This window comes from Tamandua tetradactyla, chromosome 4 (assembly GCF_023851605.1).
Source record: "Tamandua tetradactyla isolate mTamTet1 chromosome 4, mTamTet1.pri, whole genome shotgun sequence".
In the NCBI taxonomy this organism is placed as follows: domain Eukaryota; kingdom Metazoa; phylum Chordata; class Mammalia; order Pilosa; family Myrmecophagidae; genus Tamandua; species Tamandua tetradactyla.
Window position 1 is genome coordinate 35,276,055 of NC_135330.1, and position 16,525 is coordinate 35,292,579.

At 39.4% G+C, this 16,525-nt stretch overlaps 1 protein-coding gene across 1 annotated transcript in view; it reads right to left on the reverse strand.

The window, feature by feature from the left end:
- ACBD6 (acyl-CoA binding domain containing 6) overlaps positions 1–16,525 on the reverse strand; it is a 319,330-nt gene that overhangs the window by 266,060 nt on the left and 36,745 nt on the right. The gene's annotated exons all lie outside the window — the stretch shown is intronic.

Sequence of the window (16,525 nt, forward strand, 5' to 3'; positions counted from 1 at the left end):
TTTTAAGTATTCTGGGTGCTGACTACTAGTAGTATCAAAAATACGTTCAGGATTGTTTTGATTCCTGTTTTTATAATAAAAAAAGGTGGGGAGTGTCAATGAATTTCTGTTAAAAGCCATTCCATGCATGTTACTTATAACAGATATGGTAAATACCTGTTTATAGTATTTGTGTAACAAATTATGTAAAAGAAATAGGTATATGGATATGTGATTTTAGTCTCAAAATGTAAACAAAATGTGGAAAGTATCTTCAAAAAAGAAAAAAGAATGCAATAGCTTTCCACATATTTAAAGTGTTAAAAGCAAAAAAAAAAACAAAACAAATGCCAACCAAGAATTCTATATCTGCTAAAAACATTCTTTCAAAAATGAGGGAAAAAATAAAACATTCTCAGATTAATGAAAACTGACAGAATTCTTTATCACTAGATTGGCTCTACAAGAAATGCTAAAGGGAATTCTGTAGGTTGAAAGGAAGGGACTCTAGATAATTTACGGGAGCCATATGAAAAAAATAAAGATCGGGCGGGCCGCGGTGGCTCAGCGGGCAAAGTGCTTGCCTGCTATGCCGGAGGACCTCGGTTCGATTCCCGGCCCCAGCCCATGTAACAAATACGGAGAAACAGAATACAATAAAACAAGAAAATGTTTCCCTTTCTTCCTTCCTTCCTTCCTTCTATCCTTCCTTCCTTCTCTCTGTCTTTCCTTTAAAAAAAAAAAAAAAAAATAAAGATCTCTGATAAAGATAATTATACGGGTAAATACAAATACCGGTACTATTGTATTTTTCTTGGTTACTCCATCTTTTTACTTTCTACAAGTTCTAAAAGGTAAATGCATAGAAGGTAATGAAAAATCAGTGGTTTTGGACTCATAATGTATAAATAAGACATTTGTGACAAGAACTACATAAAGATGGAAAAGGAAATGGGGTTACAGAAACACAGTTTGTATATATTACTGAAGTTAAGTTGGTAACATAGCAAACAATATTGTTATAGATTTAGGATGTTAAATTAAAACCCCATGGTAACCACAAAGAAAATATCAGAACATGTAAACTCAGAGACAGAAAGAAGACTACAGATTACTGGGGTGAAGGCAGGAGTAATAGGGAATTAGTGCAAAATGACTACAGGGTTTCTGTTTGGGGTGAAGGGAAAGTTCTAGTAATAGTTGGTGGTGAGCATATTGCAACCTTGTGAATGTGAATGGTATGGGTGGGAGGGGGGTTGAAATTGGAAGATTTATTTTCTATACATGTTTCCAATATTACATGAAGAAGAAAGATAAAGAGATAACGACAATTAAATGCAATACATGATACTGGAGGGGATCCAAGAATGAAGGAGAAAAGGCTCAAAGGGACACTTACTGGGCTATAAGAAAAAATTATAATATAGACTGCAAGTTTTTTTATCAATGTTAAATTCCTTGAACTTGACAATTATACTTAAGGTGATTATAAAAGTGTATATCCTTGTTCATACTAAAGGTACATGGAAATATTATGTGTGCAAGGATTATGATGTGTGCAACCAGCTCTCAAGTGTTTAGGAAATAGATGAAGAAAAGAAAGAAAGAAAAAAAGAAAGAGAAGGAAGGAAGGTAAGTGGACAGGCAATAAGGAAAGACAGACAGATAGATATGGCAAAGGTGACAAAATGCTAAAATTGGCGCATCTGGATATCTGAGAGTGTGGGGGTATGCTAGAGTTCTCTGTATTGGGCTTGTATTATCTTTGCAACTGCCACGTAAGTTTGAAATCATTTCAAAATAAAAGGTTAAAAAATGAATTACTAAATATATTATAAAATCTTGGAGACTCAGGATCTACACCATAAACAGTATACTGCAAAATATAGGAGTTTAATATTTATATGCCACCCTACCATCCACTAAATCAGAGAATCTCATGATTGGGAAGGGCATTAAAAAACATTTAGAAAGGAAAAGAATGATTAACATCATGAATAAAAAAATAATAAAGTAAGGCAATGGTCAAGAAATATACAAATTAAATCATGCCTTTACATTTAATCATTTTCAAACATTTCAAAGATGAGGTATCATACACATTTGTACAATAACAAAGAATATTAAGTAGATCAAACTAATTATCATAAGAATCCTTTCATCTCATTCTGGACACTGATGATAGTTCTACTACATAACTTGGATTAACACAGACATTATTTTAAACATTCTAAATAAAAAAATTTCAAAATATGATTCATAGACTTTTGGTGACCACTGGCAATCTATCAAGTGTTCTGTAGATGATTTGGCAGTTTGATTATAATACTTATTCAACAAGACCTTGACAGTTTTCCAACACTTGCTGGTTTTTCTGAGTTGCTGAAGAAAGAAATTTATGTTGCATTATTGAATGCATTTAAATTTTTTTAATACTTTGTTTTATTATTAATAAACTGCTATTAAAATTTACCTTAATTAGTGGTTTGCCTATGCACAAAATACCCATCAAGTACCTCATGGATACCAAAAGCTTACGTTTTTTTTTCTTAAGAAATGCTTTCTAATAGGTCCAAAAACTTGCTGCTTCTAAGTAATTCATTTTAATCATCTGGTAGTTATAATGAAGATTATTTAGCTTTTACTATTGAAAGGTGAAATGTGAAGGACCTATACAGAAAAATCAGTGCTAATTTACAAGAATCAGCATGAAGGAGGTAACAGTCCTTAAAGAATAGCAAGAACCTTGCCATCCATTATAGGTACTCTTTACTCATGACCCTATCTGATAACCTATGATCTTAAGTTATTCATTTATAAATTGGCTAAAGTAACCAGTAAACACTCCTTAGAAGCATATCATTTCTAATAGTGATTTACTGGACTGTTGCCTCAAAGTACAGTTTCAACCCTAAATTTACAATTAGGCTGCATAATGTAGAAACAGAATGATGGTTTACCATCTTAATGGAATTATACAGATGTAGCAAGAGTTTAATTAAATAAATTGAAAATGATGGTTTAACCTATATAACATTAAAAGATATTTTTAGCAACATAATAACATATATCCAAAAAGCTTGGTAGCTATGTGTTCTAGCTTCCTGGCTGATTAAGCAAATACCATGCAATGGGTTGGCTTAAACAATGGGAATGTATTGGCTCGTGGTTTTGAAGCTAGGAAAAATCCAAAATTAAGGAGTCATCAAGGAGAAGCTGTTTCCCAGAAGATTTAGTGTTCTGGGGCTAGCTGCCTGCAATCCTTGACAACGCAAATGGCAGCCTCTTCTGGCTTCAAGATTAGCTGACTTTCAGTTTCTGGCTGCTTACTCTGGCTTCTCTCCCTCTCTGGCCCTCCCTATAAAGTCTTCAGTAATAGGATTAAGTAAGACCCATCCTGATTCAGTTGGGCCACACCTTAACTGAAGTTACCTCATCACAAGGTCCTATTTACAATAGGTTTACACCCACAAGAATGGATTAAGTTTAAGAACATGCTTTTCTAGGGTACAGTGATAGCACCAAGTCACCACACCATGGTTCTACAAACAACCTAGGAAATAAATGTCACACTTCTCCATACACATATATAAATAAATTTTTCATTTATTCACTAATTCACTTCATTGTTATTATTGTTACTCAGAAGTAAAATGGTGACCTAGACAGTTAGGATCTCATAAAGGAGGGAAGAGACAAAGTCAATTATAATGCAAGAAGGTAAATTTTGTGTAAAAGAAACATACAAACTACATAGTTTTAAAGGCATATTTCATTCTTTTTCTTCCAAATCCTATGGAGTAACATTTTCATATATTGTTTCCATCCTTTAATTTAAAGCAACTCTCAGAGCTTGTAGTTACAGATTTACCCAGTGGAACATTCTGGAAATAACAACTAGTAATATGATGCCATAGTCATTGTGGGCACTTGATATTCACTGCAAGTATGAACAATTATCAATTAATGAAAAATCATAATGAACATTATGAAAGAAATTTATGTTGCATAAATTTCTACCAAAGAACATGAGACTACCAAAGAACTACCAAAGAACATGAGACTGCCTTTTTTTCTAGAAAAAATAATGCATGTTTTACTCAATTCCCATAAATAAAATTTCACAGCTTCAGTATGGCTTCACATCTGAGGGCACCCAATATGCTTTTAGCTTGCTCTTCATGAGGTACACCTCAAAAGTTCTGCCAGAGTTCATAACCTATGCCGCCAGGACCTACAGTCTCTGCACCTGACCTACTACCATCGATGGCACTACACAGATGACATCCTTTTAAAGGGACCCTCAGAAGAGAAAGTACATCAACACTTAATATTACTCACTCAGCATTTATAAAACAAGGGATGGGCCATAGTGCCACTTAAGGTGCAGGGCTCTACCCCTACTATTGAATTTTGGGGCATTATCTAGTCTATACAAGGATGAGAAATTCCACCCTCGTTAAACGTCAGGTGCTCATACTTAAGTGCCCCCCAAAACACTCAAGTAGACACACTTGCTGGGCCTCTTTATGTTCTGACATCAACACATTCCCCAATTAATTATTGCTAAGACCTTATATACCATCACCAGGAAACCTTGCTCATTCCAGTAGGGCACTTGCCCAGGAGACAGCCCTTAATTTGGGTCTACATGTAGTCAAACAGGCTTTGCCCCTGTCTCCCCTGGATTCAAACTTATATGTGGAGGCCCTCACAACCCCAGATTATGCATCCTGGAGTCTCAAGAAGAAGCATGACAAGTCCTGGTTTCTGGACCAAGCAACTGCCCCAGGCTAACTTCATAGCCACTGCCCTGGAGCAACAGATCCATATAGGGCTCTCTTAAAAACCAAGGCAGTGACTGGACCCCAGTCTGTTTTGCTGTACACCCTGATTCTTCTCATGCAGTGGATGAGAGACACCTTCCGACAGCAGCTCAGCATGGCCACTGAGGCCTCCTTGCTTAAATGGAAAATGGAACCTTTGTCAGGGCAAAACCTGATATTACGGGCCTTTCCAAATTACGGGAAGATATGGCTTCCCCTATGCTCAGTGGAGTGGCCGACTGCCTGACCCTCTAGTTAAATGGGGCACACTTGGGACCAACTATCTGTCACAGAAACAGAATTGGTAAATGTCGCCAATGGCAACACCTGGATTATACAAAATGTAGCCCGTTGGAGGGCTACAGCTTATACCTGGCCTCAGGCACTTCACTGATTCAGGATGGGCTGCAGGGCTCTGGACACTCAGCAGAACTGGTCATAGGGCATTTGAAGATATCAGATGCACCATCCCAGCGTCTTCCTGAGGTCTCCATCTTTACTGATTAATAGACATGGTGGTGTGGTCAGGCTTATGGAAACAAAATGACATCTTCATTCACAGAAACCACTCTGAAGGGACCAAATCTGAGGGAGCTAGCCAAAATCAAACTTCCCATTTTTGCATTCCATGCTTCTGCCAGTACCAATCAACATACACCAGACATTCACTTCAATCACGTCACTGACAGGCTCCCTAAGCCAATTTCCACTGTCTCTCCACAGGTCCTCAAGCTCCATATCACCTCATGAATGAGACCATATAACCTCTGGGACCAGGGTTCAAGCTCTCTAACAGATTGTGCCTACTGGCATGGCACTCCATTCCTATGTCCCTCACCAAACCTATCACGATAATTGCACCATTTGTGCACAAACCAAATTGTGGGGTTAGGTTCCCAGAGGCAATCACCCTTACTCACGCTGGTATCTCAACTTCATTGGACCCCTGCTAACCTCTGCCAGAGAGACTAAATATGCCTTAACTATGACTGATTCCTTCACAGGTCGCCTGTTGGCCTATCTTTCCTGGCATGTCACAGCTACACAACTACTGCAGGACTCCAAGTGCATATTGGTCCCCCTTAGTCCTCCCCAAATTACTGATTTGGACCAGGGTACCCACGTCACAGCCCCAAACAGTCCAGGCCTGGGCTAAAGAACAGGGCATCCTTTGGAAGTTCCATCTCCCATATCAACAGCAGCTTGGCATGGCCACTGAGGCTACAGGTCTAATAGAAAGATACAATGGCCTCCTCATACTCTTCTCTATAGACTTCAGGTGGTAAATGGACCTGTAAATGGGTGTCCTTGCTTCCTTAAGCCAGACCTTTGGGGTATCATACCCTCACGCTAACTACATGTCTCCTTCAAAACCTTCCCTTTCGGTAGCCACAGGTTTGTCAATAGACTGGAGGTATGGCTGTTGTGATCACATTCACTAATTAGCCATCCCCCAACACCACTGACTTCAATTTTAGCCCCTTCCTGCATAAGATAGTGGCCAAATTGAGGCTGGATCATTAATTATGGTCCCGTAAAAACAGAAAGTACTCTGAGCCACCTGAGGCTATGCTGCTTGACCATGAATACCCAGAACCCATACAAAATCCACAGTCACTGCCATGGGCTATAAGGGATGGCTAATGAACCCTAAAACTCCCAGTTTCTTCCAGGAAGTTGAAATAATTGCTCCCAGGCCAAACAGCAGCACAGTGTGGGTCAAAATGGAGAGGTAAGTCCAAATTATGGCTAGTGGATGCCAGCCAGATTCACAAATAATGTCCTCTCTAACACCAATCTATGGGGCAATGTAAGCATGGTACCAATATAAAGCCCAAAAGCTGGGCACAGAAGGTCCAGAGGTTGAAGCGGTCATAAGAAAAGGGATATCTCAAACCCTCAAGAGAGAAACTACCACTACAACGCCAGCAGTAGTGATCCTAGTAGCCATACCAAAAAAATCATGCACTGTAAATGGTGTGATGTTCTTGCTCACTGTGGCTCTGGCTCTTGACCTTTTTATGGACTGCATGAATAATCACCCCACTTGGAGATTATATGGGCCTCACCACACCAGCACAGGTCTGCAACAATTACACCAAAACACCCATAACTGCACAGCCAATTTGTTTGCAGAGCAATACCAGGAAGCTCTCCTGAGCTACCTATGCCCAGCATGCCACCAAGCCTAGCTAATCCAGAAATTAGTCAACTATTTCACTGCTTGCAACAATGGACTCTTTTCTTATTAAATCTAATCCACCTCATGCCACTACCCAAATCTAGAAGGAGGGAATTCGGGTCCCCAATTGCAACCAACTAGATCCTAGATGACCCTATGCCCTACCAAGAACACTGATGCCCTCAAATGTCAAGATAAAATTGAACGAATGTCCACATAGCTTGATTTCCTCTGTGTTCCAAACCTCCAAGCTCTCTTGAATGGAATGTCCCCCAGCTTTCTTGACTGCAGCCCAAACCTTTGCTACATGCTCCCTGGATGACCCCAAGAAGCTTCTAAACATTTTTCAATGCAGCAGTAGGGCCTCATCCCGCTGCAACATCTTAAACTTGGTGGTAGGTCATTACCAAAACAACTAAACACCAATGCAGACAAAATACTCACTACAGAATGCAACTTGGGAGGGACATCCCCTTCCCCCTGAGTACTTCTCCATGCTCTAACCCATGAACTCAACACTGGAGATGACTTTATCTCAGACACCACCATCCCAACCCACGAGCTCATCATTAAGGTGACCTTACCCTGAGAGATTGCTCCATCCCAGCTGGTCAAAGGGCTCCAGCACTATCTTTTTTTTTTTTTTAATAGAAAAATCTTCACACACATACAGTTCATACTGGTGTACAATCAATGGCTCACAATATCTTCACATAGTTGTGTATTCAGCACCATGATCATTTTTAGAACATTTACATTACTACAGAAAATAAAAAGAAAAAACATACATCCCATACCCCTTATCCCTCCCTTTCATTGACTACCAGTACTTCAATCCACCTGATTACCTTTATACCTGATACCCTTTATCTCCACCCCATTATTTATTTATTTTTCATCCTTATTTTTTTACTCATCTGTCCATACCCTGGATAAAAGGAGCATCAGACACAACATTTTCACAATCACACAGTCACACTGTAAAGGCTATATTGTTATACAACCGTCTTCAATAATCAAGGCTACTGGAACACAGCTCAACAGTTTCAGGTACTTCCCTCTAGCCACTCCAATACACTATAAACTAAAAAGGGATATCTATATAATCTATAAGAATAACCTCCAGGATAATCTCTAGACTCTGTTTGAAATCTCTCAGCCACTGAAAGAAACTTTGTCTCATTTATCTCTTCCCCGTTTTGGTCAAGAAGACTTTATCAATCCCATGATGCCAGGTCCTGGCAGATCCCAGGAATTCTGTCCCATGTTGCCAAGGAGTTATGCCCCATGTAGGGGGGAAGGCAGTGAGCTCACCTGCCAAGTTGGTTTAGAGAGAGAAGACACATCTGAGTAACATCTGAGGCTTAGCTTCTTCTTTGCAGGAATAAGTTTCATAGGGGTGAGCCCCAAGATCAAGGGCTCAGTCTACTGATTTGGTTGTCCCCAATGCTTGTGAGAATATAAGGAATTCCCTGGATGGGAAGTTCAATATTTACTCTGGGATATATTGGGGCATCACAGTAACCTGTACAAACCAACAACTTTTTTAACAGTTACCAGTCACTACCTTAACCAAAGGAAAAATGAGCCTTGGAATATTACAGCCTAAACTTAAGGCTAGGTCTGTAGCCTGCTAAAGGCGAGATCCCTCATCCCTACTGTATGCCTGTAGAACTGTGAGTCATACTCTCCATTATTTCAAACCATCCTACAATGTGCCACTTCCTATTGGCTAGCAAAATTCTGCCTCCTAAACACAACTTTACAAAACCAATCTGATACCATGACTCCACGCCCATGCCTCCCCTCATAGCATGGTGTGAAACCAGGGACAAGACTGCAAGCCTCCAGGAATGTTAGGCGGAAACAAAACAAATCAGGGTAAGGCTCCAAAGTTTCAGGAAGTAGGTTTTTATTCATCCATGGCCATAGGGCTCAGATGAGCAGCCTCTGAAGTCTGAGCCCTGAACAAAAGGTTAACATCAGTTTTTATAGACAGGATGATATGTTAAAGACGAGGTAAACGATTAGCTGGTTTAATCCAGAAGGGCAAGAAGCTGCGTTTACAGAAGCGGGTGGACAGTTAGGGGAGGGGTTTTTAAACAGGAATTTGTCTTATCTTACCCACATGCAGTTTTACCCATTCTTGGGGCAAGCATCCTGTTTTTGTGTAGTTCTGACTGCTCAGAGGAATTTGGGGAATTTTTAAAGAAGAGGTAGTTTAAATGTGCAAGGAGGGGTGAGGGGCCCGCCTGCTGCAAGGGGTCTGCTTGCTATACTAGTACCTACCTGACCTCTCATTTCTGTGCTTCTTACTAAATGCTCCTCTCATACTTTGCTCCTTAATTGGCATCCCAACCTCTACCCTTGACCCTCTGATGTCCTTTTTTCCAATGACCTCCCAAGTCACCTACCCTCAAAAGAGACACCAGCCCCAAGTAAGGACTCCATGTTTTCTCCACAATGTCCCCTTCCTGGGTCCACACAGACACCACCAATACCTATATTCAAACTGCAAAGAAAATGAATACTTGACTTTAACTGGGTATGCCCACACTCTCCTGGGTAACTGTACCCAAACATACACAATTTCTAACAGCTCTACCCCAAAACCAAAACTCTCAAGTTTGTCACAGCCAAACATCTTTGGGCCCCTTTAAGGCTCCTGAAAAGGCCTAATTTGGGACGGTTATGGTTAAAAACTAGGATACTGCATCTACCTAACAAATATTTTCTTTATTTGATCAATTGCACTCAAGCTCGGCAGCTAGGTCTCACCCTTGCTCATCACAATCACATGACTTTACACAACTCACTGGATATGTTCAGACCTTCGATACATACTTAAAATATATTTTCCACTACTCTCACCTGCCTCCCTACATGGATCTGAGCCCCTTCAATGCATTAGAGTATTCCTTAGCATTCCCAGAACACTATATCCCCCAGGAACCTCCTCATTCCCTACTCATGTTGAAAAGAGAGCTTTCTTCATTCCTCTTTTTGCAAGCCTGGCTACAACTGCCAGCACAACTGGAGCTGTTACTGCAATGGCCATCTTTTGCCAAAAAAATCAAACACTGGAAACAAACCAGCTCTCTGCCACCTTAATGGAAGTTACACAAAACATCCATGAGACAGTTAGTTTACTCTAGCAACAATTAAACTCTTTAGCCCTAACAGTCATGGATCACAGCCTGGCTTTAGACTAACTACTGGCCAAAGAGTGAGGAGTATGCACTACAACAGGTACCTCCTGCTGTATGCCGATCAACAATCTGAGACAGGTAAAAACTAATTTATAAAAGACAGTTCAAGGGCGGGCCGCGGTGGCTCAGCGGGCAAAGTGCTTGCCTGCTATGCCGGAGGACCTCGGTTCGATTCCCGGCCCCAGCCCATGTAACAAAAACGGAGAAACAGAATACAATAAAACAAGAAAATGTTTAAAGATGTTTCCCTTTCTTCCTTCCTTCCTTCCTTCTATCCTTCCTTCCTTCTCTCTGTCTTTCCTTTAAAAAAAAAAAAAAAAAAAAAAAAGACAGTTCAAGACATTCAAATCTTTCACAACCTCATCCAGATTTTCCAACAAAGACCTCTGACCTGTTTTCCTGGCCCTACCCAGAGCGATGGAGGGAATGGTTATGCAAGGGCTTTCAATTCTTTGTGCTTGGGTTTATAATTATCTCCATTGTTGATTCAACAACGCAGTGCCCCTGGCTATCAATATATCAACCACCAGGCAGCTGCCATTCTGATTGTAAATGATGTCAAGGCACCAAGGGATGGATTGCCCTGAGCCTCCATTATGTTTATGCTGCCTCAGCAGCCATTTTTTTTGCAAGGGGCTCTTGGCCTTTGCTCTAGACGTTAACCCACTTCTGCACCCAGGCCCCAGTGTACATCAGTCACCTCTACCCAATCATTACCTCCCATGCACACCGCAACACCCTCACATCTCACACCCTAGACCCACAGCTGATCCCAAATGAAAACTATATATCCCTACCACCCTTGGACCCCTAATCCCGTTCTTTCTGCCTGCAGTTGCTTCAAGCTAACCAATCCTTGACTTGCACAGGAAAACTTCTAACCACCACCTATGGACCACTATAAAAGCACAAGCCCATGGGTCCCTCTCTGCTTGTAGTCTTCTCAACTGCTGGTTGAGCTCCTGAGCCACTCAGGCTTCTCACTGTCCCCTTGTGACACCCTTCTCCCCCCTTCCAGTAACTATAATAAAAACTATCTTGTTTCATGCATTTCTACTCCTGGTTCACCATTTGTGTTGGACCTGATCTCTACCCAAAACCAAATTTAAAATCCTACTTAATCAATCTGGAACACTAAGTCATCAATCAATAATTAAAACTATAAAATTTAGTTACTGACTGGAAGTTTTACTTCCAGTAAAATTTATACCTAGAAGAAATAATTAGATAAGTGTGTGAAAGTATAAGTAGAAGGATGCTTATTGTAGCATACTTATAAAATAGAGTAAAAAGAGAAAACAACTTAAATATTCAACCACAGAATACTGGCTACATCAAATATGGCTTATCCATACAATAGAATAGTATACAACCACTAGAAATGCTAAATATCTATATATCTGGTATGGAAAGATGACCATAGTAACTGGTAAGTGAAGCAGATTTTAAAAAATCATTGGATTCCATTTGGTAGAATATAAAACAAAACAAAATTCTAACTAAAATTGTTATTTTTAGGGGGTACAATTTTAGACCACTTTTATTTTCATTCAAAAACTTCCTCCCCCTGTCTATGTGGGACATGACTCCCAGGGGTGTGGACCTTCCTGGCAACGTGGGACAGAAATTCTGGAATGAGCTGAGACTCAGCATCAAGGGATAAAGAAAACCCCTAGAATGAGCTGAGACTCAGCATCAGGGGACTGAGAAAACCTTCTCGACCAAAGCAATAGGCTGAGCCCCCAATCTTGGAGTTTGTTCATATGAAACTTAACCCCACAAAGGGTAGGTCAAGCCTACTTAAAATTAGGCCTAAGAGTCACCCCCAAGAGAACCTCTTTTGTTTGCTCAGATTTGGCCTCTCTCTCCAGCCAACACAACAAGCAAACTCACCACCCTCCCCGTCTACATGGGACATGACTCCCAGGGGTGTGAACCTTCCTGGCAACGTGGGACAGAAATCCTGGAATGAGCTGAGACTCAGCATCAAGGGATTGGGAAAAACCCCTAGAATGAGCTGAGACTCTGCATCAGGGCATTGAGAAAACCTTCTTGACCAAAAGGGGGAAGAGCAAAATGAGACAAAATAAAGTGTCAACAGCTGAGAGATTCCAAAAAGAGTTGAGAGGTTATCCTGAAGGTTATTCTTATGCACTAAATAGGTATCACCTTGTTAGTCAAGATGTAGTGGAGAGGCTGGAGGGAACTGCCCGAAAATGTGGAGCTGTGTTCCAGTAGCCATGTTTCTTGAAGATGACTGTATAATGATATAGTTTTCACAATGTGACTGTGTGATTGTGAAAACCTTGTGTCTGATGCTTCTTTTATCTACCTTATCAACAGATGACTAAAATATATGGAATAAAGATGAATAATAGGGGGAACAAATGTTAAGATAAATTTAGAGTAAAATGCTGGTGACTGGTGAGGGGGAGGGATGGGGCTATGGTATGTATGAATTTTTTTCTGTTTTCTTTTTATCTCTTTTTCTGAATAGATGCAAATGTCTCAAGAAATGATCATGATGATGATATGCAACTATGTGAGGATATTGTGAATTACTGATTATATATGTAGAATGGAATGATCAAAGAATGTTTGCATTTGGTGTTTTTTTTTTGGTATTTTAAAAAAAATAAAAAATTTCAAAATCAAACACTAAAATTGCTATTTTTAGGGGTTATGATTTTAGACCACTTTTATTTTCATTCAAAAATTTCTCTGTATTTTCTAAAAGTTTCCCAAAAACGCAGATTACTTTTATAATCAGAAAAAAAAAAAAGCTGTTCCCACTTTGGGGGGAAAAAAATCTCTATGTCCTGTGATATGTAAGCAACTTCACAATCAGATCATACACAGGTTGTGATAACAAGGTGCTATATGAATAAATTAGAAAGAAGCAGTATGATTAGAAATCCAAGCCATAGAGCCAAGCAAAATTACATTTAATGTCCTAACTGTTGCTGTTAAATCTATATGACATCAGGCATAGTTGGTTTGTTTTTAACTTCTAAGCCTTGAGTCCCTCATCTGCAAAACAGGAATAATAATAGCACCTACTTCATGGAGCACATGAAGCACTTGTAACTTATAGTAAGCCCATATATATATGGTAAAGCAAAAAAGTTTCTACATGTGTTAGTTTGAAAGAATGTATGTACCCTAGAAAAGCCACGTTTTAATCCTAATCCCATTTTCTTTTTTAAGTATTTTGTTGTGATTGCTATTTTTCATTTATTTATTTATTCTTCACATGGGCAGGCACTGGGAATCGAACCCGGGTCTCTGGCATGGCAGGCAGGAACTCAGCCTGCTGAACACCGTGGCCCGCCCCCAATTCCATTTTCTAAAGGCAGCTGTTTCTTCTAATCCCTATTCAGTGCTGTATGTTTGAGACTATAATTAGATTATCTCCTAGAGATTGTTAGAGATAACAATCAAGAGTGGGTGTTAAACTGGATTAGGTGAAGGCGTGTCTCCACCCATTCAGGTGGGTCTTGGTTAGTTTATGGGAACACTGTAAGAGAGGAAACATTTTGGAGAAAGCAAGAGATTTCTGAGAGAGCAGAGAATAACATAGCCATGAGAAGCAGAGTGTCCACCATCCAGCCAGCGACCTTTGGAAATGAAGAAGGAAAACGCCTCCCGGGGAAATTCATGAAACAGGAAGCCAGGAGAGAAAGCTAGCAGATGAGTGTTCACCATCTGCCCTTCCAACTGAGAGAGAAGCCCTGACTATGTTTGCCATGTGCCTTCTCACTTCAGAGAACTTCATCAACTTTCTTGAACCAAGGTATCTTTTTCTAGATGCCTTTGATTGGACATTTCTGTAGACTCACTTTAATTGGGACAATATCTCGGCCTTAGAACTGTAAACTAGTAACTTATTAAACTCCCCTTTTTAAAAGCTGCTCTGTTTCTGGTATATTACATTCTGGCAGCTAGCAAACTAGAACACCACATGATTCTCAAGGATTAATATTGGATGAACTAAGCACTCTGGTATGTTTTCTATCTCCTAAGCACATTTATTCTCAAATTTTAATAATTATCCCAGTGTCTGTCTGATTAATTTTTCCAGTGTTTTATTTCATATTCAGTATGGAAAAAAAAACCTTCAATCTTTATAGAAGTGCATAAATTGAAAAGTAAAACCCCCTCCATCACCCTCTTTCCTAATTCACATCATTCCTTTCGACACTGCTTCTGTGCCTACATGTGGGCACAAACACACCCAATATGTCTGGGGATGTAAGTATACAATGTCTGGGGATGTAAGTATACACTGGCCTGTACTTTAACTCAGTTAATGTATCATGGACAACTTTCATATATTCCAATGTACAATATATCATTATCGAGCTACTCTCCTATTGATGGCCATTTAGATTATCTCTAATTTTTCAGTAATACAAACAACATTGCAATGAATATCCATGTACATATATTGTCTATTACAAATATTTTTATAGAATAAAGTCTCAGAAGTGAGGTAGCTTCTTAGGTCAGATTCCCTAAAGAACAGAATTTGAAGTAAAGCTTCCAAACTAAGGATTTATTAGAAGGGGAAATCCCAGGGTATTATTAAGATTAAGAAGGAAAGGAACGTAAGACAGGTAAGAAGGGAAAGCAAATAAAAGGCGGTAAACTGTTACTGAACTGGCTTCATAAGAAACAGCAGGTTACTAGGTCACACAGGATGTCTTTCAGGCAGGCTAAATGGACTATAGTGTCATAACCCTAGGGCAGGAGAGGGAAAGGAGGGCAGGAGAGAGAAAGGAAGGGCAATTTTTCTGCCAGGTCCTTCCCATCTCCTGCCTATCCTTGGTCAAGGTTTGTCCCTGGTACATAACCTTCTCTGAACCTCTGGGCTTGGTACCTAACCCCTCCCAGGAGCCACTGAGGATATCAGAGCTCCCTCTACACCTATCTACCATCACCTGAGCCTGGTAATAATAGAAGGCGTTAAAGCCTCTACGTGGATCTGATAGGAAGCCCTGCTGAAGGTGGTCCTCATCCCAAATGATGCTAAGTGGGCAGACGGTTTTAGGAGCCTCCTAGACAGATTGCTGCCAATTTACACTCCACTAAGTGCATGACTGAGATTTTATATTATATATATATAACAAAATAACTTTTTAAAAGTACATAACTGCTCATTTCCTCCTGCTCTGCCAATATTAAGATACTATAAATCCTTCTAATTCAATCTAACAGATAAAAGGAACTATAAGCTATTTTAACTTACATTACTTGATTATTAGTGAGACTGAGCATCTTCCCTATTTATTGGCATTTATATTTTTTCTGGGGACAGTTATTCATGTAAATTTCAATTATAATATTTCACCCTTCCATTAGGGGTCTATAATTAAACTACAGGATTCTGTTAATCTCAGTTCTTTCCTATTTCTTAAAATTACTCCAGGTTACCTATAAATTAGATATTTAAGCCTATCAGTTAGCTTAAATATAGTATCATAAAATCTTTGATGGTTATTCTGTATAACAGAAAAGGACAAGGCAAGAACATGACAACTGCCTTATTTCATTTCCATAATTACACTAGTCAAATCAGGGAAATTCTGGCACCTAGGAAAAGTCTGAATTGCCATCTGCTCTTCCATATGTCTGGAGCTCTGGCAGAATGGTTCAACACCAGTCAGAACAATGATACATGCTTCCATCAGGACCTCTGTCTCTAAGCCCAGAAGATACATTACTAATGTCCAGTTCAAATTTTATTTTAATCACTGTAGAGTTTTTCTTTTTTTCACGTGATTACTCTGATTTATTATAGTAGTGGATGAGGAGTAATACACTTTCATTACAAATGTATTGTGAGTTCACTCATGTTGTATATCATCAATCCATCAACTGAAGGCTTTGCTAGAAAGATGGAATTCAGATGGATTCTTTTTGCTATGAATGAGCTTAGACCAACTGAAGTAGTAATGATGACAAAAGCTCTTCCATATTGATTACATTGTGTGTTTAAAGTATAAGAGTTTTCTGGCATGTTAAAGGTTAATATTATGGCTTAACTATCTTCTATATTCAAAACATTTACAGTATGAGTTTTCACATATCATCAAGGGTCACAACTTTTCTTAAAGGTTTACTCACATAGATGACATTCAATGGTTTTACTCTATTTGAGCTCTCTCATGTGGTTTAAAGCTACAAAATAAATTGTGGTTTTCCCATATGGTGACACTGCAATGGTCTTTCCTCAAAGTGGAATCATCCATGTTGTCCAAGATTAGAAAAATGTTGGAAGATGTACCTACATTGATGACTTTCATAGGTTTCTTTCCAGTGTGAGGTCT